The sequence below is a fragment of the Eptesicus fuscus genome, chromosome 12 (assembly GCF_027574615.1).
Source record: "Eptesicus fuscus isolate TK198812 chromosome 12, DD_ASM_mEF_20220401, whole genome shotgun sequence".
Classification (NCBI taxonomy): Eukaryota; Metazoa; Chordata; class Mammalia; order Chiroptera; family Vespertilionidae; genus Eptesicus; species Eptesicus fuscus.
In genome coordinates, this window is record NC_072484.1 from 10,297,459 (window position 1) to 10,320,803 (window position 23,345).

Sequence of the window (23,345 nt, forward strand, 5' to 3'; positions counted from 1 at the left end):
TAACTAGGAGGCTGGGACATGCCTTACCCACGGGAGCTGTGAGAAGGAGCAGGATGGCCATCGTCCCCAGTCCAGTGGCAATGCTGCTGCTGACAGCACACGCGCAGGACGTCCCCAGTACTCACTGCCCGGCAGGCACTCTACTCAGATCATTCCATTCTCCGGAACCCCCCAAGGCAGGCGCTGCCGTCGCCCCCGTGTCACATGGGGAAACAGACTGCGAGGCAGTACTGGAGCCTGAACGCCCCAAACCTGATGTTCTCCCCTCACTGCTCTGGCCCAGGCTGCACGTCAGAATCTCAGGGGGGAGCACTTACAATGCCAGATTCCCAGGTGCTCCACTGGCCCAGTAAGTCAGCCTTGGTTCTGGAATCAAAGGGATCTTGACTCAAACAGATCTTGGCTCCTCCACCTCCTGGTTGTGTGACCTGGGGCCAGTGACCTTATTTCTCTGAGCCTCAGGTTTGCCCTCTGACAAAAAGAGCAGCATTAGTTACTATCACAGGCAGTGGGTGGCCAGGAGGATTTAGTGAATGCCCTGCATTGCAGGCTGAGCAGGGGGCCTGGTTTACAGTACGCACTCATCAAATGTTGGCTTTATTTTTATTTTTGAAGCAGGGCCTACACACACGTGTGTGTGTGTGTGTGTGTGTGTGTGTGTGTGTGTGTGTGTATGCTCTTAAGTTGATTCTGATGTGCCCAGCTAGTTATCCATCCATCCATCCATCCATCCATCCATCCATCCATCCATCCATCCACCCATCCACCCATCCAATCATCCAACCATCCACATTCATCATCAATCCATCTACCCTTTCACCCATCCATCCATTTAGTCATCTAATAAACACCTGCCAAGTATTTCCTTTTTGGAAACCCTATGCTGGACTCAGAGGCACTTGAAACAAGTAAGACGTGGTCCTTGACACCACAGAGCTCCCAGCACAGTGGGAGAGGCAAATAAGATGGAGGGCAAGGACTCATTCATTCATTTCTCCCACACATATTCCCTGCTGCCGCCTATGTTTCAACCATGTTAGGCCCAGGGGAACAGAGATGCAGGTGACGGAGGTCCTCAGGCCCCCATTCTAATGAAAGACAGAAGTAAATATGAACCAACGCAGGAAGTGTGTGTTCATTCAGCACATCTGCGGATGTCTCCCACAGCCTGGGCTCTGGGGACACCAGGATGTAGAGGACTTTGCCTTCACCACCGGGAGCACCGTCCAGGGGAGGGGCAAGTCCAGGGGGAGTTTCAGCAGGATGTGACATGAGCTGCATGAGGGAGAGGGCAGGGGTCCACCGAAGCAAGGAAGGTGGCCAAGGGAGCTTTCTGGGGGAGGTGGGGCCTGGTCCGAGCCTGAAGGTGGACCTCACAACCTGTGTGCATCCCTTCCCTTTCCCAACATGAAGGTCAGACTCAGGGGCCCCCATGACATGCCCCACCCCCCAGCCAGCCCTTTTGAGGATAGAACTCAAACCCTGTCTCAGGGCAAGGCCCTGGGCAGCTGGCCGGGTGAACCTTGGAGACGGTCCCACAGTGACCAAGGTCCACTGGTGACATTGAGGTTGTTTGTACAAATGTGCTCCCCTGTTCCAGGCAGCCTTGTTCACAGAAATCAACAACTCTGCTGGCACACTTATGGTGGGGCGCAGAGGGGGGCTGAGAGTGTCTACCGGGCCCAGGGCCCCGGGGAATGAGGACATGGGTACGAGTGGGAGGGGACAGAGATAAAGGCAGAGGCTGGCCTGGAGATGGGGGCAGGGCCCCAGCAGGCAGGGCCTCTGGGCCTTGGGAAGGACTCTGGTTTGATTCGAACGGGGAGCACTTGAGCTGGGTTCAAAGGGATTAAAACATAAGATTCCAAACCTCCAGATAGCTTATTCATTCACTCAACCAACATCTGAGCGCCTACTCTGTTCCAGGCACCATTCCAGGCACCTGGGAAGCAACGGTGAACATAATAGACATAGACTCTGCCTTCCTCGGAGCAGAGGGGACACAGACCCTAAATCAATGACTCACACAAGGAAACGGACAGCTATAAGCACGTTCAGGGAAGGTGTCTTTAAGGTGCTATATAAACAGCTGGTTTAATACTTCATCCAGCCAGTATTTATTGAGCACCATGTCAGGTACTGTGCTGGGTTCAGGGATGAGCAATACAGAGCCAACCCCTGCCCTCAAGGAGCTGGCATCCCAGTGGAGAAGACAAACCTATAAATAATCAACAACCGGGGCTGTGGAAGCAGGGAAGGCTTCCCGGAGGAAGCGGGCGAGCAGGAGTCAGGTGGGAAATTGTGCAGGGGAGGACAGGTGGGGTATCTCCGGTTATCTGCTGGGCTGAGGAAGGAGTCGGGGGGAGGAGGTGCTGCAGTCGCGAGAGAAGGTCAAGACCCGTTGGAAGGAGACCCAAGGGTGTGGACACTGCCCTTGGAGGAGCCTCGGAGGGCAGAGGGCATCTGGAGGGCTCCGCGGTCTCTCCCTCTCTGTCTGGCTGCCTCCTGTTGCGGTCTCTCTCTGTGTCTTTGTCAGAGTCTGAGTCTCAGGTTCTCTCACTGTCTCTCCCAGCCTCTCAGTTCCTCTTTGACTCTCTTTCTCGGCTCCAGTCCTCTTCGCGAGATGTCAGTAAGAGACAAGGATACTCGGAAAAATCCCGGGCGGGTGGGCAGGAAGCGAGGTCAGGGGCACAAGGACAGCTGAGCACAGGGACAGGCGGTGACTAAATGTCCTGTTTTGGAAAGACAGCTCTGGTCAGGGGCGAAGGTGGCTGACCACGAAACCTGATAACCTGGCCAAACTCTGCTCTCGCCGCCCTCCAGCCAGCAGCCCCATGACCCGGGGGTGCTGCACAGACTTTTTCCACAGGGAGGGGGAACGGGGTGAAACGGCCCAGGGGCAGCTTCTCCTCCAGCCCACGGGACCCACAGGAAGGGACGGAAATAAAGAACAGTGAATTCTCAAGCGAGCCCTCAGTGTGATTTAGAGTAGGAAAGCCCTGCTTATCTCTCCATGCTTTTCAAAGGTTTAACAATTTATTAAGCACCGTCTGTGAGCCAGGCACTGTGCTGGTACTCATTGCTAAATCTCTCAAGTAGAGCATTGTGGTCTAAGACCATGGACTCTGGAGCCGGGCAGCCTGAGTCTGAATCCTGGTTTTGTAAATGCCTAGCTCTGTGACCCTGTATAACTCACTTAACCTCTTTCTTCATGCATAAAATGGGAAGAAAATTGCACCTGTCTCATACATTGGAGATCCAGATTAATATTAGCGCATACAGGTCACGTGCCCGGACTGATGCATGGCACAGAATAAGTACTCAACAAAATTCAAGCTATTATCATGTCAGCCTCGTGATTGAAGAACTAATGCTAAGGAGGCAGAGGAAGTCAGGAAATCCCTGCTTCATCGCTTCCTACCTCTGTGGCCTTGATTAAGTCTCACAATCTCTCTGAGCATCAACTTCTTACAGTTCACTGACGACGGTCTTGGTACTCACCTCACCACGTGGTTGAGAGGTTCTGTGTACATGTCGATGGAAAGCATTGACTTCACAGGTGAAGAAAATAAGTCCCAGAGATGTTCATTAAGTGTATTTCATGCGTCCAGCAGGCTCTGGCTCCCCAGAACACCTATGATGCGCTGGGTCCTGTCCTGAAAGACAGTAGCGAACAGTTGATAAAAAAGGGAACCCATTTGGCCCCCAGCTTTGGTTATTACAGGCATGATCAGCCCATTTCACAGAGGTGGAAACTGAGGTCTGGGGCGGTGAAGCGGCTGACGAAGGTAAAAGGTTCACGAGCACCTTATCCTCTGAGCTGCTCTTGATCTGAACTCTGATGACAACGCCACCACTTCCTATGCTGTCAGAGGCAACTAGATAGAGCCTTCTTCTCTCTCGCACACTCAGCGGCACGCTCCTGCCTCAGTGTCCCCAGCGCCGGCCCTGGAGCTGGCCTCAGAACTGTTGGCCCTGGACAGAACTCACAAGCCCAAAGAGCTGTGCTGTTCCTAAATGACCTCTCTCCAGCCCCAGCCTGTTTCCGTATCCTCTGTCAGCCAGTGGGAAAACTCATCTTGGCCGTCAAACCCCTGAGCACTCCCCTCGCTACCAAGGCCAGAAGCAGGTGACAAGCACAGGCAGCGTGGAGGAAGGGACAGAACGAGGTCTGGAGCCCCAGAGCCCTGGGTGCTCAGGCGTGGCTGTGTGGCTTTGGGCATGGGCCCTTCTCTCTGAGCCTCAGTTTCCTCATGTGTAGAATGGGTGCAGTCATCATAATATCCACCCCTTCAGTTGATGTGCAGAATGGAAAGAGCATGGTACAGCCCTAGCCACAGGGCAGGTGCTCAGAAAATGACAACTGCCCCTACTATGTGAGCCCTCTCCCTCTACCCCAATCCCTTAAGCCCAGTTTGGCTCCTCATGGTCAATGGTGAGCTTCTCATGAGACAGTACAGTGGTTAAGAGCATGACTGAAGCCAAATCCTGTCTTTGCCACTTACGATCCCAGACAAGTGACTTAACCTCTCTGGGCCTTAGTTTTTCCATCCATGAAACAGATGTAATAATAGTTCCCATGTTTCAAATTGTTGTGATGATCAAATGAGTTCACAAATGCAAAGGCTAGAATCTTGCCAGGCACGTGGTGAGGGCTACAGAATGTCTGCTGCTTTTCAGGGATCGGGGAGAGAGGACCTGGTGGCTTCTGTACAATTAGCAAGGGACTCAGGGCCAAGGATGAAATGGGAGACCTGCGGAGAAACCCCGGTCTGGACCGGGAGGGCTTTCAGGAAGCCAGGTCCATCGTATTGGGGAAGGTCTTTGCGCAGGTCCCACGTCCGTCCTCCGTGGAAGCCGGCACCGTGCTTGGGCATCTCCGAGAGGTGGAAGCTCCCTCCTTCCAGTTGCTCAGCCTGGAACCGGAGTCATCATGATTTTTTATTTTTATCACATGTGGTCCAGCCCCACCTTCAAGACAAATCCAGAATGTAGGATCATGGTCTTCTCCCCACCTTCCCAGTCACCCCCTGGGCCCGGTCATCATCATCCTTTGCCTGGACTATTGCAGTCACCTCATCTGTGGTTGTCCCCGTCCCTCGTTGCCCCTGACAGTCCATTTTCCACACACAGCCAGATGTTCTTTCAGAACCTAGCTGACCATGCTCTCCTCTGCTCAGGATCTTCCATGGCTCCCATCCACCCCGGAGAAAAGCCCAGGTCCTTCCAGTGATGCACAAGATGCTGCACGATCTGCCCCTGGTCTCTACCCTCACTTCCTCCCCGGTGGCCTCGCTCATGCTGCCCAGCCGCGCTGGCCTCCTTGTCATCATCACACATGCCAGGCAGAACCCAGCCTCGGGGCCTTTGCACTTGCTGTTCCTCTGCCAGGAATGCTTTTCCTCCCGTTATCCGCATTGCTCAATCCCTCATGTCTTTCAAGTCTGTCCTCAAATATTTGCTCGACAAGGCCTCCCCCGGTTCCCGCATTTAGATCGGTGCCTCGCCAAGGCTCTCCATCTCCCTCCTGGTTTATTTTTTTATTTTTTAAAAGTATGTTTTTATTGATTTCTAGAGCGAGAGGAAGGGAGAGGGACAGAGAGAAACATCAATAGAGAAACATCATCGATTAGCTGCCCCTTGCACGCCCCGATCGAGCCCATAACCTGAGCATGTGCCCTGACCAGGAATTGAACCAGTGACCTCTGGGTCAACATGTTCCCTGACTGGGAATCAAACCAGTGACCTCTGGGTCAACATGTGCCCTGACCGGGAATCTAACCTGGGTCGATGTTCAACCACTGAGCCACAGCGGCTGGGCCTGGTTTATTTTTCTCCTTAGTACTTACTACCATCTGAAACACACTATATTTAATTTACCTATTAATGTTTACCTACCTCTCCGCCCCAACTCCAACATGTCAGCTTCACGAGGACTTCCGTTGGGAAGCCAGAGAGAGGGGCCGGTTTTGGATGCGTTCAGGGGGAGTTGCCTCTGAGAGCTGGCTAAGGCCCGGCACAATTCCGGGGACTCGGGGCCCAGCAGAGTGCAACACCGAGCTCCGGCTTCTTAACATTCTTAATTCAAATGCCAGCACTGCCACGCATTCACCAGGAAACTTTATACTGGTGAGTGGCATCACTCCCCGGCCTCAGTTTCCCCCCATGTAAATGGGATGACGATCCCTCCCTCCCAAGGCTCAGTGAGCTAATGCCTTTGAAGCGCCTGGCACCCCGTAGGCACTCAATCAGAGCTTGTTCCTCCCGTGGCCAGGCCCCCTCCCCGCCCCGCTCCGTGCTGGCTGTCAACCAGGGGACTGTGCTGTGAGCCTTATTTTTAACTCTGGCTCCAGCGGGCTGGACAGCGGCTCTGAAGGCCGTAGGAAGACCACCAGGTGAGCAACATCCCCAATCAAAACCCCAGCTGACCGCGGCGTGAAAACACCAGGGGAGGCCGCCCTGCGTTCATGCTCTGCCCGGTAACCCCTTATGCGCAATTGTGTCATGTCACCCGATGCTGTTTATAAACTTAGTGCTGACCTTTCCCAAGCAGGCCAGTGGGGGTGGGGCTCAGCCCAGACTCCTCACCCCCACCAGGAACTGTTGGTGGCCCACATTCACACAAAGTCGGGGGTCTGGCCTCTAGCCAGACTTTGCCCACTCGTTTCAACACCTCCGAGTGCTCGCAGCTGACCAGCCCTGGGGTATTTTTAAACCCTGGCCTTGGCCAACCTCTTTGTTACATTCCGGTCGGTCAGGGCTTGGATTGAGTGCACGCGGCAGTTAGGGTAGCTGGGCAGGTCAACAACAACCATTTAAGCCAATTCCAGAGCCTGTGGGCCTACTGTGTGCTGGACCCTATAGAAGGCATGGAGCCCCAGTGGGGCTTAATTCACAGAGCCTGTCCTCAAGATGGCCTCAATCTGGTGGGGACACCATGGCAAGAGTTAGAATGGAGGCTAAGATGGCAATGACAACTCAAATCTCTGCAGGGCCCAGTGGTAAATGCATGAAGAGGGTCCGGTGTGAGGCAGCAGGGAGGGGTGGGGACTGTGGTGAACTGGGCAAGTTCATGCCTTGCCTGAAGGGGGTGACTGTCCCTCAGCCTGACCTCTGTTATCATGAGAGAATCAGGCCCAGTGTGCCCAGAGCCTCTGACTTTTCAAGAGAGGCTGCAAATCTAGGTTTATGTGGAATTTCATGCAAAAATCTCTTGACTTTTAAATTTTGGCAACACTTTTTTTTTTAAATGTTAAAAACATTCTGAGAGCCAAATGAAACCCATTTGTGGGCTGGACTCAGCCCACAGAACCAAGGTGATGGAGGCGAACAGTTTGTGCTTTCTGAGGCAAACAGATGCATTACAACATGTTCAACAAATACCGGCTGAGCACCTACTGTGGGCTCCTCCTCCTAGTCTAGGGAAACAGCGGGGAACGAGATGGACAATACTCCTGTCTCCATGTTGCCTATATCCAGTGGTATGCTGGAGCTGGCTCACACTGGCTCACGGATTCTGCAAACTGGCTGTCCTACACGGCCATCATTTAGAAATTAAATTATATGAACTTACAAGTAAATAATTATAATAAAAATTAAGGTAACAACTACTCAAAACTCATCACTTTCTATTTTACTATTATCTGTTCTAGAGGTTATTAACATCTATTATATCATACTAGAGGCCTGGTGCATGAAATTCATGCACTGAGTGGGGTGTGTGTGTTCCTCAGCCCAACCTGCACCCTCTTCAATCCGGGACCCCTTGAGGGATGTCCGACTGCCCTTTTAGGACCGATACTGGTGGGATCGGGCCTAAACAGGCAGTTGGACATCACTCTCACAATCCAGGACTGCTGGCTCCCAACCGCTCACTTGCCTGCCTGCCTGATTGCCCCTAACCACTTCTGCCTGCCAGCCTGATCGACACCTAAATGCTCCCCTGCCAGCCCAATTGCCCCTAACTGCCCACCCCTGCCAGCCTGGTCACCCCTAACTGCCCTCCCTTGCCAGTCTGGTCGCCCCCAACTGCCCTCCCCTGCAGGCCTGGTTGCCCCCAACTGCCCTCCCCTGCAGGCCTGGTTGCCCCCAACTGCCCTCCCCTGCCAGCCCGGTCACCCCTAACTGCCCTTCCCTGCAGGCTTGATCACTCCCAACTGCCCTCCTCTGCTGGCCATCTTGTGGTGGCCATCTTGTGTCCACATGGGGGTGGCCATCTTTGACCACATGGGGGTGGCCATCTTGTGTGTTGGAGTGATGGTCAATATGCGTATTACCTCTTTATTATATAGGATTGTATCACAGACCATATTACAAGGTGAAAATAGGACAGACCTGTGTGCCACTGCCCATCTCTTCCCAAATTCACCTTCAGTGATTCACGTTGGCGGCTTGAAATCGGCCTTGGTGGGAGTGTTTACACCACGGAAATTGGCAAAGGTAAACATCAGAACTCCCCCTTTGCTGAGAGCCAGTGGTTAAACATTTAGTGGCAAACTTTAGGATAAAACAAATGTACTGATGAGATGTAATAGATAGAAATGACTGCAATGAAGGAAAATAAAGTAAGTCAAGGGATAGGTGGTGACGGAGGGGAGCATTTTAGACAGGCAGGTCATGGATGTCTTCTCTGAGTGGATGATAGTTGAGCAGAGACCTGAACGAAGTGAGAGAGTGAGCCAGAAAGATATCCGACAGAAGAAGGTTCGGGCGAAGGGAACAGCAAGTTTCTGCCTAGGGACAGGAACAAACTTGCTAGTCCAGGAACAGGGAGGAGGCAAGTGTGACAAGGGCAGAGTGGTGGGCAAAGGTCAGATCATACAAGGTCTTATAGGCCACATTTGAGGAGGAGGAATTTTATTCTACTATGAATGGGGAGTCCTAGAGGGTTTTGAGCAGGAATATGACGTGGCTTTCTATCTTTTAAATTTTTTTTCTCTGACCATGATGAGTGGAGTGGAGCAAAGCCAGAAGCCAAGAGACTAGGGAGGGACAACTGGCACAGTCCAGGTAGATGAAGATGGTGGCCACCTGCACTGTAATGGTAGTTGGAAGGGAGGGTGGTCAAGGGAATATTCTGGAACCTTTGGTTTCTGGATATCCATCACATGGAAGGGCCAGGAGGTCACTTCCCAGGACTAAGGGATGAGCAAGTTGAGCACAGCATGGTGGGGATTTGGGTGTTTGTGGTAAATGAGTAACCATCCTCTAGGGAGAGGCGTGGAGGACATGGGGTCTGGCCCTGGGACTTGGGCCAGCCCAGTTCCCTCTTACGGTCTGAGTTCAAAGGCATGTTGTTCTGCCAGATACGTGCAATATGATCTTGGGCAAATCCTGTATCTTTCTGAGCCTCAATTTCCTTATCTGTACAAAGGGATAATATGGGCACCTATACCAGTGTCACTCACTGCCTTCTGGAATTGTTGGGACAAAAGGAGATAGAACAGATCAATAATTTATCCCCAGTGTCTGGTTCATGCTATACTCCCAATAAATGTCAGCTGTCAATCATTAGTTACAAAGTTATTACTTATTGAGCCCGTACTGTGTGCCAGACTTTATGCTGCATGCACGATCTCATTTAAGCTTCATGCCTTCCCTGTGAGTGAGGGTTAGCATTACCAACTCCATTTCACAGACAGGGAAGAGCCTCGAAGAGTTGGCCCGGCTTGCCCAAGGTAAAATGGCTAGTAGGGAGCACAGCTGGGTCTGACCTCAAAACCTGTTCTAGTATTCATTCTGGATTCTGCCTCCTGTGAATTGAATCAGCTCCAGGATTTTGGGAAACAGCAGTCCACATGACCCCCAGCATCTGTCCACACCCGTGGGGGCCCCTGCCTTTCCCAGAGCCGGTCAAATCAGGGTACACCCTTGGCCTGGGTGTTGACAGGACACAGATGGTGGCTGCCTCTGGGCAGCAAAAAAGGGTCTGGAGAAGCAGAGCCATCCTAGGCCAGCCTTGGGCCGTCCTCTTGAATCAGGAGTCCAGCAGGCACTCATGTCCCATCAATAAACGTGCCCCAAAATAGCTCATTGGGCCCGTCCAGGGCAACAGGACCAGGACGTCCTGTTCCCACTGGCTCTGGCCAGAGAGTAACCATGTACTTGGCCTTCCCCAGTGCCGTCTGCTGGGAGGGTGGGCAGAGCTCCTCCTGCCTGAGGATTCATGGGAATGAGCTTGGTCCCCAGGCACCAATGCCCCGACCTGGGACAGTGAAGCTTCCGGAATATGCTGCTGGTGCAGATGACTGTAGGTGGAACTGGGCCAAGGCCTTTTATCTTAGTAGACAGTCCCCCTCCCACCGCTCCCCCCCGCCCCGACCCAGGGAGGTTAAGAGCTTGGGTGCTGGAGTCTGACAGATGTGGTTCAAATGATGAAATGCTTGGCCATTTCCTAGCTGTGTGACTTTGGATAAGTCACTTCCCCGCCGAGCCTTGGTTTTCTCGCCTGGAAAATGGGGGTAAATATTTCACAGGGTTGTTGATTCAGTGAGTTTATGTATACAAAGAACAGTTGGTAGACTTTGTGGATTTATGCATCTGCTTCCCTCCCTCCCTTGCCCCTGCAGTGTGAGCCCCACCAGGGCAGGGACCTTTGTCTGTGTTTACTGATGAACTCCAAGGCACACAGAGGTGCCCAACAACTATTTGTTGAGTGGATGGATGGATGGATGGATGGATGGAAATGCCAGGCACATAGCAAGAGCTCGAAAACACTTAAACTTTCTCATTGTCTTCACGGGCATTTGAAAAAGAGAAACCTGAGCATTAGATGTGACTCACAAGTGGGGGAGAAAGTTAGGGTGAGTCAAGGGAAAGAAAACTGAATGCTATACACAAAGTTCAGGAACAACCTGCAAGGGAGCTGAGGCTGCCCAAGCTGGGAAACGTGGGGATGGGAGATGCTGGAGGCACCTGCCTCTTAGCACCATATCCTGGCAGGCAGCAGCTCTTCACCTGCAACCAACTGGGTTGTCCCCATGAACAGGGACGTGGGGGACTCCAGGGCTTCTACATCTAAGGAGCTGATTGGAAGGGGAGAAGTTGGGTGACTCAAAGCCGCGTGTTTGTAATAATCATAGCAACAATGAGGATTCACCTCATAAGCCCTTGCCCATGCCCAGCACCGGCCTTTGCAGGCACCCATGCACTGCATTCCCAAGACAACCCTAGGAGACGGGCACCATCATGATTCCCACTTTACAGACGATCACACCAAGTCCAGAAAGGTGGTGTGGGCTGCCCAAGGTCACAGGGACAGTGAGTGGTCAAGCCCCTGCCCAGCACCCCACACAGGTGACCACATCCAGCTCTCCCAGTGCACAGGCTCCTGTTGCCCGGGGCCTTCCCGAGCTGTCCCTCCCTCGGAGCATCTGCCCAGTCTTGTTATTTTGCCAACATCACTTCCTCGGGCCCCTCCTCGCACACCCCTCCTCAGGGAGCTTCCCCTGCCTCCCCACAGGGCGCCTCCCCTACCTCCCCACACCTCCAGCCCTGCTGACTTTTCTGGGCTGTGACAGCTGTACACTGGTCTGTCCTCAGGATCTTGGGGGCAGGGGAGAGATCTGCATTTTCTCTGGAACCCAGAGCCCAGCACAGAGTGGGCTGTGACGGAAATTGTTTATGGAGCCAACACATCCATGGGTACCGCTGTGTACCAGGAGCCAGGACCCTCAGAGCCTCAATCCGGAATCGCACCTGGGACCGGTGTTGGGTGGAGGGGTCGCTATGATCACCAAGGCTCAGGCCACACTCTGGCCCTCAGTGCTGCTGGGCGGCGGGGAAGGGCAGACCTGGAAAAGAACCTGGACCCAGGGCCATTCTCTCAGCCTCCCCTCCCCCCACCTTAGCCTCTAGCCGTTGGGCAGTCCCCAGGGAAGCTCCCACCGCCACTGGCCAGGCTTCCTTGGGAGTAACATGGAGGAAAGTCCTCTGTTTGTGCTAATCTTTGTCCAGAATTTACCTCTTCACAACACCCAATAGGCCCCGGTTTCTGGCCTTGTGGCCTGCACGGCCCTTGGCTCATTTAGAGATTTCAAACAGCTGTCCTTTCTCATCTCCCTGGACTTGAGGTCTGGGCATTTTTTGGTCTCTGCCTGAGGCTGTCCTGATACTCCCCAAGCCATTGACAATGACCGCGTCCAAAGATCAGACCTACTATGTGCCAGGCCCTTGGCGGGCACCAGCTCATTTAACCCTTAACAATCCCTCGAGGGGGATGCCAGGGCAGATTCAGAAGCTGAAGGTAAAGCCGGTGAAGTCACTTGCCCAAAGTCACACCACCGTGAACCGATGGCTTCAAAGCCACACTGAACCCTGTGCCACGGGTTCCTCTCCGTCAGCGGCTGGGCGGGGAGGTATTTCTGTTCTTCGCGAGAAACTTCACCTCCTTCCGCCAGTTCCCGGCCAGGGCAAATGCCCGAGACTTACACTTCCCATAGTTCCCAGTCTGGGGCTCCTTCCTGAGATAGGGGCTGAGTTATTAATGTGCCAGAGGCCCCGTCCAAGCCCCTTCGCTCAGCCCTTGTGTGGGGTTCCAGGTGGGGACATCTTCCCGTCTTTCTCCCCATCAAGTCTCTGAGGAAAAGGCCAGAAGGGGACTGAGGTGGACATTTCGGGCAGAGTTCAGGCTTTGGGGTCTGAGATACCACACGCCCAGGGAAAGGGTGGAGTTGCCCAACCCGAATTTGGCTGGTTCTTATCAGCTTCAGAGGCAGGCAGTGAAATCAAAGGAGGCCAGGGCTGTTTGTTGACTTTCTCCCTCCTTTTTGGCAAAAGGAGTAAAAACAAAGCCTCTGCTCTGCCCACATCCTCTCTCCTTTTCTTCCTCTTTTCCTTCTCTTCCTCAGGAGCCTGACAACCAAAGACCCTGAAGTTGAGAGGGAGGGTTTTTGTTGCCCCACACGATTGCCATCATCTCCCTGGTGTGACTGCACCGAGCCCTGGGCCACGCGTGTCGTGGGAACGGTGGCACAGATTCCTGCAAGTGATGAATGATGGCTCTTATTCTCTCCACTGACAGAGGAAGAAACCGAGGCACTGAGAAGGGAGCTCACGCCTCAGAGATCATTCAAGGTTCTTTGACTCCCAAGGCCATGCTCTTAACCATTCCTCAAGCTACACCCCTCCTCCAGAATTGTACCTCCACCAAGAAAAATAAAGGAGTGCAAAGGCGACTAAGAGCAGAACTCCAACTTCAAATGTTCCCTGATTTCAGGGGCTCCAAACTCCAATGACTTCAGTGCCCAGGCAAGACACAGGAATGACTGAAGGCAGTCGGGTGGGAGGCAGTAGGGAGTGGTGGGGACTGTGGTGAATTGGAATGCCCCTGAGTTTCGAACCACCACCAGCCCATGGCTGCCTTAGGAAATGAGGGCCCAGTGTTGCCAAGGTTTTCAGGCAAGCTAAAAATACAGATGTTTTCTGTGAAATCTCTGGATTTTTTTTTTTTTACATGGTGGAAGATAGGAGTCTATTTTTATTATAGTGATAAATAAAATAAATGGACAGTGTGCTAGGCTGGTCTCCTAGATGAAACATTCCATTTTCCCAGTGAGTTGAAATGTCACTTTTATCATAATCCTCCCTACTGTTCTTCTATTTCATACTTTTCTTTGTCAACTCCAAGGCTATCTTATCCAATTAAAAAAATCCCACAGGTCACTACCTGAAATTACATTAAGTTTATGTACGTTGGAAGAATGGTTCTTTTAAGGATGTAAAGTTTTCCCATTTATTTCCTCTCATCTTATGTTCATGCCCTTAAGGGAAGATATTTTCTCTTTCTTCCAAAGTCTATTGATTTTTAAATGATGATGAAATTCCAAACTATTGGAACTGCAGCCAAGTAACACCTCTAACAGGCTGTGTTTGGCCTCGGGGCTCCCTCGTGTCCCCTGAGACTCAGGGTGGCCTCACCTGGAAGTGGAGATGGAACACGCTGACAGTCATAGATAACAAACTCTGGCCCAGGTGGGGAGATCTCCAGAGCCAGAGAAGTCAGGACAGGGTGGGCTGAGAAACTCCGGGATGTCGGCTGCTCGGTCCCTCTGTGGCAGGCAGGGTACCCGCTCGGAGGCACCGCCTTCCTACAGAGGCTCCAGCCGGCTCATTCCTGACCCGCGCTTTAAAGCAACAATTGAAAATAACCCATATGTTTTGTTTGTTTTTTAAAAAGCAAATTTAAAATTAATAGTAAGAAAACACAGTCAGTTGTCAAGTTATATCTATTGAGGCCTACTAGTGCCAGGAGCTGCTCTAGGAGTTGTGGACAGGGCACACAGGACGGGGTGCCTGCTTCACGGGTCTCTGGCTCTAGTGGAGAACATGGGCGAGAAGCCCAGAAACAGATGAGAAACCAAGGTACATTCTGGTGATGATCAGCCAATGAAGTGAGTAGGTGATGGGATAAAGAGGGGCTGGAGGTAACATTTTGCTAAGACCCGAATGATGGGAAACTGACAGCCGTGGGATCCCTGTCTCAGTGGCAAATGTGACACCCAGCAATAGCACTGTGACATTTTGGTGTATATCCCACCAAACTCTATTGCCCACTTACATTTTTACTAGTGGCCCGGTGCATAAAATTTGTGCACATTAAAAGGGAATTAATTAGAGGAAATATTTTAATATTGCTATTTGCCCTTTCTCTATAATAGAAGTGTCAGAGATGAAATAAAATTAGTAAAATATATATGAAAATCTTCCTCCTGTCAGAGTCTGGGGTGCACCACGAGAACCAGAGTCAAGTCCCCGCTCAGCCACATGCGCCTCGAAATCACATGAGACCCAGACCCGGCCAGCCCCACCACCATCAAGCCCTGCCAGGTGGGGGGCACGGCCTCAGGTCGCCTGGCCCGGCACCAGGGCAGGGGGGTGCGCCCTGAGGTCCCCCGTCAAGCTCCGCCAGGCAGGGGGCACAGCCTGAGGTCCCCTGTCAAGCCCCACCAGACGGGGGGCACAGCCTCAGGTCCCCTGCCCTGGCCCAGCACCACGAAACCTCAGGTCCCTGCTGATTGCTCCTTAAGGCTTGTTACGGGAACTCAGCCTCCGCTGTGGGTGCAGCCATCTTGTTACAGTGTGACGGTCAATTCGCATATCCCTCTTTATTAAATAGGATATTTACGTTTGATTGCTTATTTAATTTCTATTTTACATGCTTGTATTTTCTAAAAAACAAAAGTGGCCACGTAGTGTTTTATAACCACCTTCTTTTCCTACTCGAAGCCTCAGTTTCTCCATCTGTAAACCGGAGATGATCCTCGTAGCTGCTCCAGAGGGGAAAGATTATCCCAAGTAGATGGCCTATGGGACATGATTGATCCAGAGATTAGCCATTATTAGCATGTCTATCAAATCACTTTTCAATGGCAGCCCTGAGAGGCGGTGGTTAGCGTTTCCGTTTTGCGGGGAGATTTTAAGGCTGAGAGTGAGCCAGCTCGGAGAGGGCAGCACGTTATTCCCCAGGCCCAGGCTCTGCACCGTGAAACCTCAAGCACATCTCAGCGCCTCAAGCACATTCATCACTTGCGAGAACATAAGCACTCCTTCCTCCTGGGAGAGGAAGCCGAGGCTGAAACCAGGGGCTTCTTGGGGTTGTTGTTTTCCCCTCTCTGTGATGCTGTTCATTTTTGTGAACCTCACACTTATCTGATGTCACAGGTTTTGGGAACCCAAACCACAGACACAAATACGCTGTGTTATTCTTTGAAGGATTGTGCAGTGAGATAAGGGAGCTTGGTGCTGGCGGACATGGCGTGCGAGGACACAGGGCTTGTTTTTGCAGAATTAGGAGCGTCAGGGTTTGTTCTTGGGTTCAAAGTCGACAGCATCTCCGGTGGGAGCTCAGTCACCGGCACCCAGGCCACACTGCGTGTACGGGGCCCTCACACCTTCCTCAGTGCTGTCCGGAACAGCAGGCACGGGCACAGGGGAAGTCGGCCCCAGCACAGCGCACACCGCATGTCCTGAGGATGCTGCAGAAACGCCGGGCTGCTGGGCCGCCTGGGAGCGGAGCGTGCGGGCACTGCCCATCTTCTGCTGGATTCTGAGGTCACCTCAAAATCCTGTTTGGTTTTCCTGGGACTTCTTGAGAATGTCACTCGAGCACCTGAGTGCCCTCTCTGACCTAAGCGTCATGAAGCCTGTGAAAGCCCACTTCCTGCTTCTGCCCTGGCCCCATGCAGACTGTTTGTTATCCACACGCTGCCAGAGGGATCCTGTGAAAACCTAGGTCAGTGATGGCGAACCTATGACACGCGTGTCAGTGCTGACACGCGTAGCCATTTCTGATGACACGTGGCCGCTGAGGCGGCCGCATGCCGAGGATGAAACATTTGCTGCTCCTGAGGATGAAATATTTGCAAAATAATGTTTTTTCCTCAAAGTGACACACTACCCGAGTTATGCTCAGTTTTTTGGCGAAGTTTGACACACCAAGCTCAAAAGGTTGCCCATCACTGACCTAGGTAATGCCACCTCCCTCCTCTGCCCAAACCCTCCCGTGGCTCCCACTTTCTTCAGGGTCAAAGCCAAGTCCTTACTGTGGCCTATCAGGTCTCTGCCTTCCCAGGTCCTTCCCTCTCCTCCTGCACCCGCACCTCCTTCATCTCTCCCACCCAGTGCACTGGCCTCCACCAAGACCCCTTTGCCTCAAGGGCTTTGCACTTGCTGCTCCCTTATGTCCTTCACTGCAATGTCAAAATATCAGAGAAGCCATCCCTGACCCCACCAAAATAGTGTCTCTTTCCCAAAATAACTCTCCCCTTACCCTGCTTTATTTTTCTCCATTGCTCTTTGTCACTACCTGACATGTCCCCAGATACCAGAGGAACACAAAAGTCCTCAGGAACCTAGGTCCAATGACAATAAGCAAAAGAGTAAAAGGTTTGGGGTGTTTTGTTACACAGCATTATTGCCACCACAGATGACTGATGCATGTAGTGTGAATGGAGATGAGATTACAAGTGAGCTCAGGAGAGAAGAGAATGGAATAAAAAATGTACTGGTTAATAGGGGTGTGGCAGACACTGTCGATGGCCCAACCACAGACATTATCAACTGTTCTTCCTGGCTGAGAGCATCCTCTTTTATTTGAGGGGCATCAGTCTATGTGCTCAAAGAAGGGGCTCCCTCCCTAGCCTGAGGAGGTAAGACAGGTCTCAGGACAGAAACCCACACATTGGTGATGGTAGAGTAGAAAAGGAGGAAAGCACATGTCCTTGATAATGTCCGTGAGTCACACTGTATTAACAACACTTGAACTACTTGTGGAAGACACTGCTCGGTGCCTCCTCAATGCCCACTGTCCCTTGTTTGCTTGTATACAGAACCCTGATTTTATTTGGAATGGCAATGGGCCAGCTAAAAGCACTCTCTCCTAGACTCCCTGACTGCTAGGAGTGGCCATGCAATCCAGGTATAATCAATGGAAATTAAACCAAATTTGCCAAGCAGAAATCTCAGGAAAGTTTTTTGAAAACAAACATGGCGGGCACACTGCTCACCCGTATCCTTTTTTCCTGCTCATAACATGGATAGGAACTGGCGGTAAAGTGGCCATCTTGCAACCAAAACCAACCATGAGGACAAAAGCCACATGTTCGTGATGGCTGAGTAAAAAGTGGGAAAGAACCTGGGCCCCTGGTGGCATCACTGAGTCCTCATCTGTTGGCTCCTGAGGCCTGGATTTCTAGTAGTAGGAGACAACATGAACCCACCAATGGTCAGGTTTTGTGTTACTTGCAGCTGAATGCATGCCTGATGGACCCGCCACACAGTCTCTGCATTTTGAACATATAAGAGGATGCATTTCCTTAATGAGTGAGCCATTTTGCGTTGGCTTTTCCTGTGCTCGCCCTTGAAAGCAGCCTAATGAATACCTGTGTTTTGTAGGGAGTTGACTTCTGATGAACTGAGTTTTGCAGTGAGTTGACTTCTGATAAACCTGATCCTGGACTTGAGTGAAATGGGGGACAGAGGGTCATTCTTGCTCTTCTTGGAAAATCAGAGGATGAAAGAGAAGCAGTCTGATTTCCTGAGCATGTTTTTGGCAAGACCAAAAGGACTAAGAACTCAGGCTCTACTTCCACTTTAAATATGTCTGAAGAGTCCTGACTAACTTGTTTGTTTGTTTGTGTTTGAAGGAGAAAGCTAAGGTTTAAGGAGGCAGATTTACCACGTAAGGCACTCAGCCAGAGTCAGGTCTGCCTGAGTCTGGGACCATCTTTTTTCCCCCTCCTTTCTGGGTCCCTGTCTTCTCATCAGTAGAATGAGATGATTCAAGATCAAAGCTTTCCAAACATTTTGCTTCAAAGTAGGCAAAACCCCTTTTCAGCTGAACCTTTACTTGCTGTCCAGCCTATTAAAAAAGATAAAAGAGAAACTGCCCAGAGTGGAGGGTCAGGAGGCCTGCAGTTTCCTCCCCCAGCCCCATGGCCTGCAGGCACCTCCTTGCAACCCTGGGCTTGAGGGCAGGCTTTTAGGGAACACCAGCTTAGATTACCCCGAGGCTTTTGGAAAGAGCTCGGAAACCAAGAGGGGAGTCTCTGATCTTTCCAACATTATTAAAATGTTTCTCTGAAGACAGAACCAAAACAAAACCAAAACAAAAGCTTTCCAACAGCGCAAAAGAACAAGGACAGGGAAGTTACTTCCCGTCCATCTCTGACTTGCTATTCCCACCCTTGACCCCACTACCCAGCAGCCCCACTGCCACCAGGGCCTTGTGTCTCCCCCAGAGATGGTCTATGTGTCTCCCAGCAAATATGTACACACACACACACACACACACACACACACACACACACACACCCCGTGGCATTCCATAATCACGGTTTCGCATCTTGTTTTTCTCAGTTAACATTATATCCTAGAGGTTTTTCCATGTCCAGTACTCAGAAATCTGCTTCGCTCGCTTCAGGGGCTGTGTGACATCAGAATACTACTTATTTGGTGAAAAAGGTCCCTATTCTTGGATACTCAAGTTGCTTCCAGTCTTTTGCTAGAAAAACCCTGCAATGAAGGCCCTTATGTATGTATCTTGGTGCACATGTGTTCTTTCAGATGGTTGGTTTTTTCCCCCACCCCCTACCCCTTCTCTCTCTGCTTTTTGGCCTATTTTATTTTTTTGCCTATTTGCATTTTCAAATTTTTATTCCATGAGCATGTCCCACTTGTGTAATAATTAAAAGGATATGTTTACAGGCCCAGGCCTCAAACTTCAGCCAACTTAGATAAACAGCCCCACGCATAAGCACAATTCAGAAAGGAAAAAAAAATCGGCCTCTGTTGCCGAGGCCTGTCTGGCTGGGAGGTTGCATTTCTGCAGAGTCATGTGCCAAGGCCCAGGCCAGCCTGCTGGGACACGTCCTGGAGTGCAGGGTCTGGGTTCCAGTCCAGGCTGTGCGTTAACTTGCCAGATGACTCCAGGTAAGTCACGGAGCCTGGCTGGACGGTCAGGAGAGCGTTTCCTACGGGCCAGGCTCTGAGTGAAGTATGGCAGAGTGACTGGGGAGGCCGTGTTAGATGAGGGGAAGATGACTCGGGGTGATGAAGCATTTGCCAGCCTCCTCACGTCCATCCAGCCCAGGAGTCAGTCCTGGTTCCTCCCACCTCCCCTGCAAATATCAGTTCACCCTCAAGTACCATGGACTCAACCTTCAAAGCACAGTTGACCCTTGCCCAGGCTGATGGGGCTCGGTGGTTGGAGCATCAGCCTGCACACCAAAGGTCTCGGGTTCGATTACTGGTCAAGGGCACATACCTGGGTTGCAGGTTTGATCACTGGCCCTGGTTGGGGTGCATTCAAGAGGCAACCAATCAATGTCTCTCTCTGTCTTTCTCCCTCTCTTCCTCTCTCTCTGTCTCTCTCCCTCCCTCTCTCTCCCTCCTTCCTTCCCTTCCTCCCTCCCTCTCCTCCACTCTCTCTAAAAATATCAATGGAAAATATCCTTGGGTGAGGATTAACAAACAAACAAACAAAACATAGCTGAACAATGCAGGAGTTAGGGGTGCCTACCCTCTGCGCAGTAAAAAATCCAATTATAACTTTTGACTCCCTGCAAATTTAATGACTAAACACCTACAGATAACATAAAGCCGATTAACACCTATTTTGTATGTCATGTGTATCATATACTGTATTCTTACAATGAAGTAAGCTAGAGAAAAGAAATGGCATAAAGGAAATCATAAGGGAAGGAAAATGCATGGACAGTGCTGTACATATTTATTGAAAAAGTCCATGCATCCATGGACCTACTCCCTTCAAACCCATGTTCTTCAAGGGTCAGTTGTGTATCTCTGTCTCTCACCATGGCCCGGCCTTCAAGGCCCTCTGTGATTTGCACTCACCACCTCTCCCACGTCATCTCCCCTCCCCACTCCTCCTGGCGCTCTCTGCCCCATCGCACCAGGCTCACTCCCAACCTCAGGGCCTTTGCACTTGCCCTGCTCCTGCACTTGGATTCTTTTCCTTCCCAGCAGGTCCAGGACCAGGTTGAGGCAAATGAGATGCCCAAATGAAAACTGTAAGAAGACACACACTCCCAAGGGCCAGTCTAACCTGAACAAGGCTGAGACCAAGAACCCTCTCACATTTTGTGCCCGGGTCACTCGCTTGCCTCACCCTTATCCTGCTGTTTCCCAGAATCGCTTCTTATCATTTGGATCTCGCTTAATCGACCCCCTCCTCAGAGAGACCTCCCTGATCATCTTAGCTCCTGGTGTCTCTGTCACTATATAGCCCATCACTTTAATTTATTTTCATTATTCTTATTTAAAAAATTATTTGCTTTGTGCCCATCTCTGCCCACTGGGTTATAAGTTCTATGAGAATAGGGACTTTATCTGCCTTGTTCTCAGGTATTTCCCCAGCACCCAGCATAGTGCCACATTCAGGGGACAGTAAATACCCTGGGATGGATGGATGGATAGATGGATGGATGGATGGATGGATGGATGGATGGATGGATGAATGAATGAATGAATCAGCTAGTTAGTGGCAAAGCCAGGATTTGAACCCAGGTGTGCCTGTCTCTGAAGGCAGCCCTCCTATTCCTGACTGAGAATTGAAAGGTTTAGATGCCATCAGCGGGGAACCCTTGAGGGTGGCTTGTGTCACAGCCTGTCCTGATGGGAACCCTGCGTCCCAAGGACAGACTCCGGAGGAAACTTCTGGGAGGGGGAGGAGCTTGGCCACAGCCACAGGGCTGCTCTCAGCCGCGGGCCTTCCTGGGCCAGCTGTGCCCGCCCCCCTCATTATCGTTTTTATTTTTAGCGGCGAGTTTTTGGGCACAGCGGACTCTCCTTAGGAAAAGTCCAACAAGAGGACGAGAGAGGCCGTTTTGAAATCCGGTGAGAAAGTAGGTCAGGCTGGGTTGCTGGCTGGAGTCCAGACGATAAGGCCTCTGTGGAAGCTTAATAACGTGAGTAGCCGTATCCATGACACAATTCATAACTGAGAGGAAATAGCAATTAAGGGGCAATTGTGCAACGTGGGACAAGCCTCCTTCTCAGCTCATAAAAGCAGGAGGAGGAAGAGGCGACGCTGTCATTCTGGGGCCACTGGAGGCCAGGCAGGCAGCCTGCGAGGATGGGGGCTAAATCTCTATATGGAAGGGGTTTGCACCCATCTTCCTCTCCCCCTCAGGCCTTAGGGAACTGGGAGGATGTGGAAGGCAGAGACCACCCCCTCATCAAACACCTACTAAGTACCCAGCTGGGCTCAGGATGAGCTAAGAGCTGTAAAGCTGGCTCTTGCTGCGGTGGGGCGATGTGGTCGCAGCTGCACTATTTTGATGCTGCCTTGTCAAAATGGAAAATCGCTTTGATTGCCGGGTGAATTGTACAACAGACACGCCTGGTCCTCCGTCCACCTCCCCTCCCCCTTCCAGTTACTATGGATTTTCAGTTTCTCCTTTATACATTCTCCATTATCTGATCTTTCCATCAGCACCCTTTGCTTTATAATCAGTTCACACACACACACACACACACACACACACACACACACACACACACACACACACACACACACACACACACCATTAAATCCACATTGGCACCTCTTCTCTTCCTTGAACAAGCCAGGCTTGCCCTGGCCCCAAGGCCTTTGCAGTTGCTGTGCCCGCCGCCGAGAATGCTCTTCCCCTCGATCGCCGCATGGTGCACCCCTCACTCCTGCAGGTCTTCACTCAGCTGTCACCTTCCCAGGGAAGTCTTAGCTGACCAACCTTTTAAAAACGGCAAACCCATCTGGGCTCTCACCCTACCTCTCCTGGTCTATTTTTACCTACAGCCCTGACACCAAGTAACCCTCTCCATCCGCTGCTCACATATTTTACCTTCTGCTCAGTCCCACCAGCGTGTTAACCCGCCAGCAAAGGGGTTTTTGTCCTCCCCTGCCTCTCCAGTGCCGGGAACTTGTTCTCCGCTGCCTCTCCGGTGCCGGGAACTGTGCCTGGAACATTGCAGGCGCTCAGGGAAAATCGGTGAATGGATGAACGAAGGCATGAATAAATGTTTGCTATTACCATCGGCTGATAAAAAGGCTGGCTATTTGCTGGATTGGTTTGAGGGCTGCCTCAGAATGTCCACGGGTCAAGACCTTCTTAGACGCTGGTGGGATCATTGGAAGTTGGGGTAACAAAAGCCTGTTTATTGGCCCAAGTATTGGCAGCTGGCTCCTGTTCTGATTGGTCAGTGGTCAGTCTGAAGAGCATATCTCCTCCTCCCTGGGAGCTCCTGGACACTTCAGATTCTAAATGCAGCCCTAACCGGTTTGGCTCAGTGGATAGAGTGTCGGCCTGCGGACTCAAGGGTCCCAGGTTTGATTCCGGTCAAGGGCATGTACCTTGGTTGTGGGCACATCCCCAGTAGGTGGTGTGCAGGAGGCAGCTGATCGATGTTTCTCTCTCCCTCTCACTTCCTCTCTGTAAAAAGTCAATAAAATATATATATTTTTAAAAAGATTCTAAATGCACTGACTGAACCCACCCACGAACATTCCCATGCGAGGGAGCAAAGCTCTGTATGCAAAAGGGGTTCCTTATGGGACCTTTCACAACAGTGTGCATACACACACACTCGCACACTTGCATGCTCACACATACACTCAGTCAGACCTGACCTCGAGATTCAGACCCAGGGACACACTCACACACTCACGCAATTAAACTTACACACTCATTTTGTCACTTACACGCCCAGACACACACATGCTCAAACTGGTTTATACACTCAGTAATGACGCGGCCCCCCGCCCGGGCACCGACACACACAGATGCCTACTTACTCACACCCATACACAAACATGTACATGTGCGCACACTCACTGGCCTTCTTAA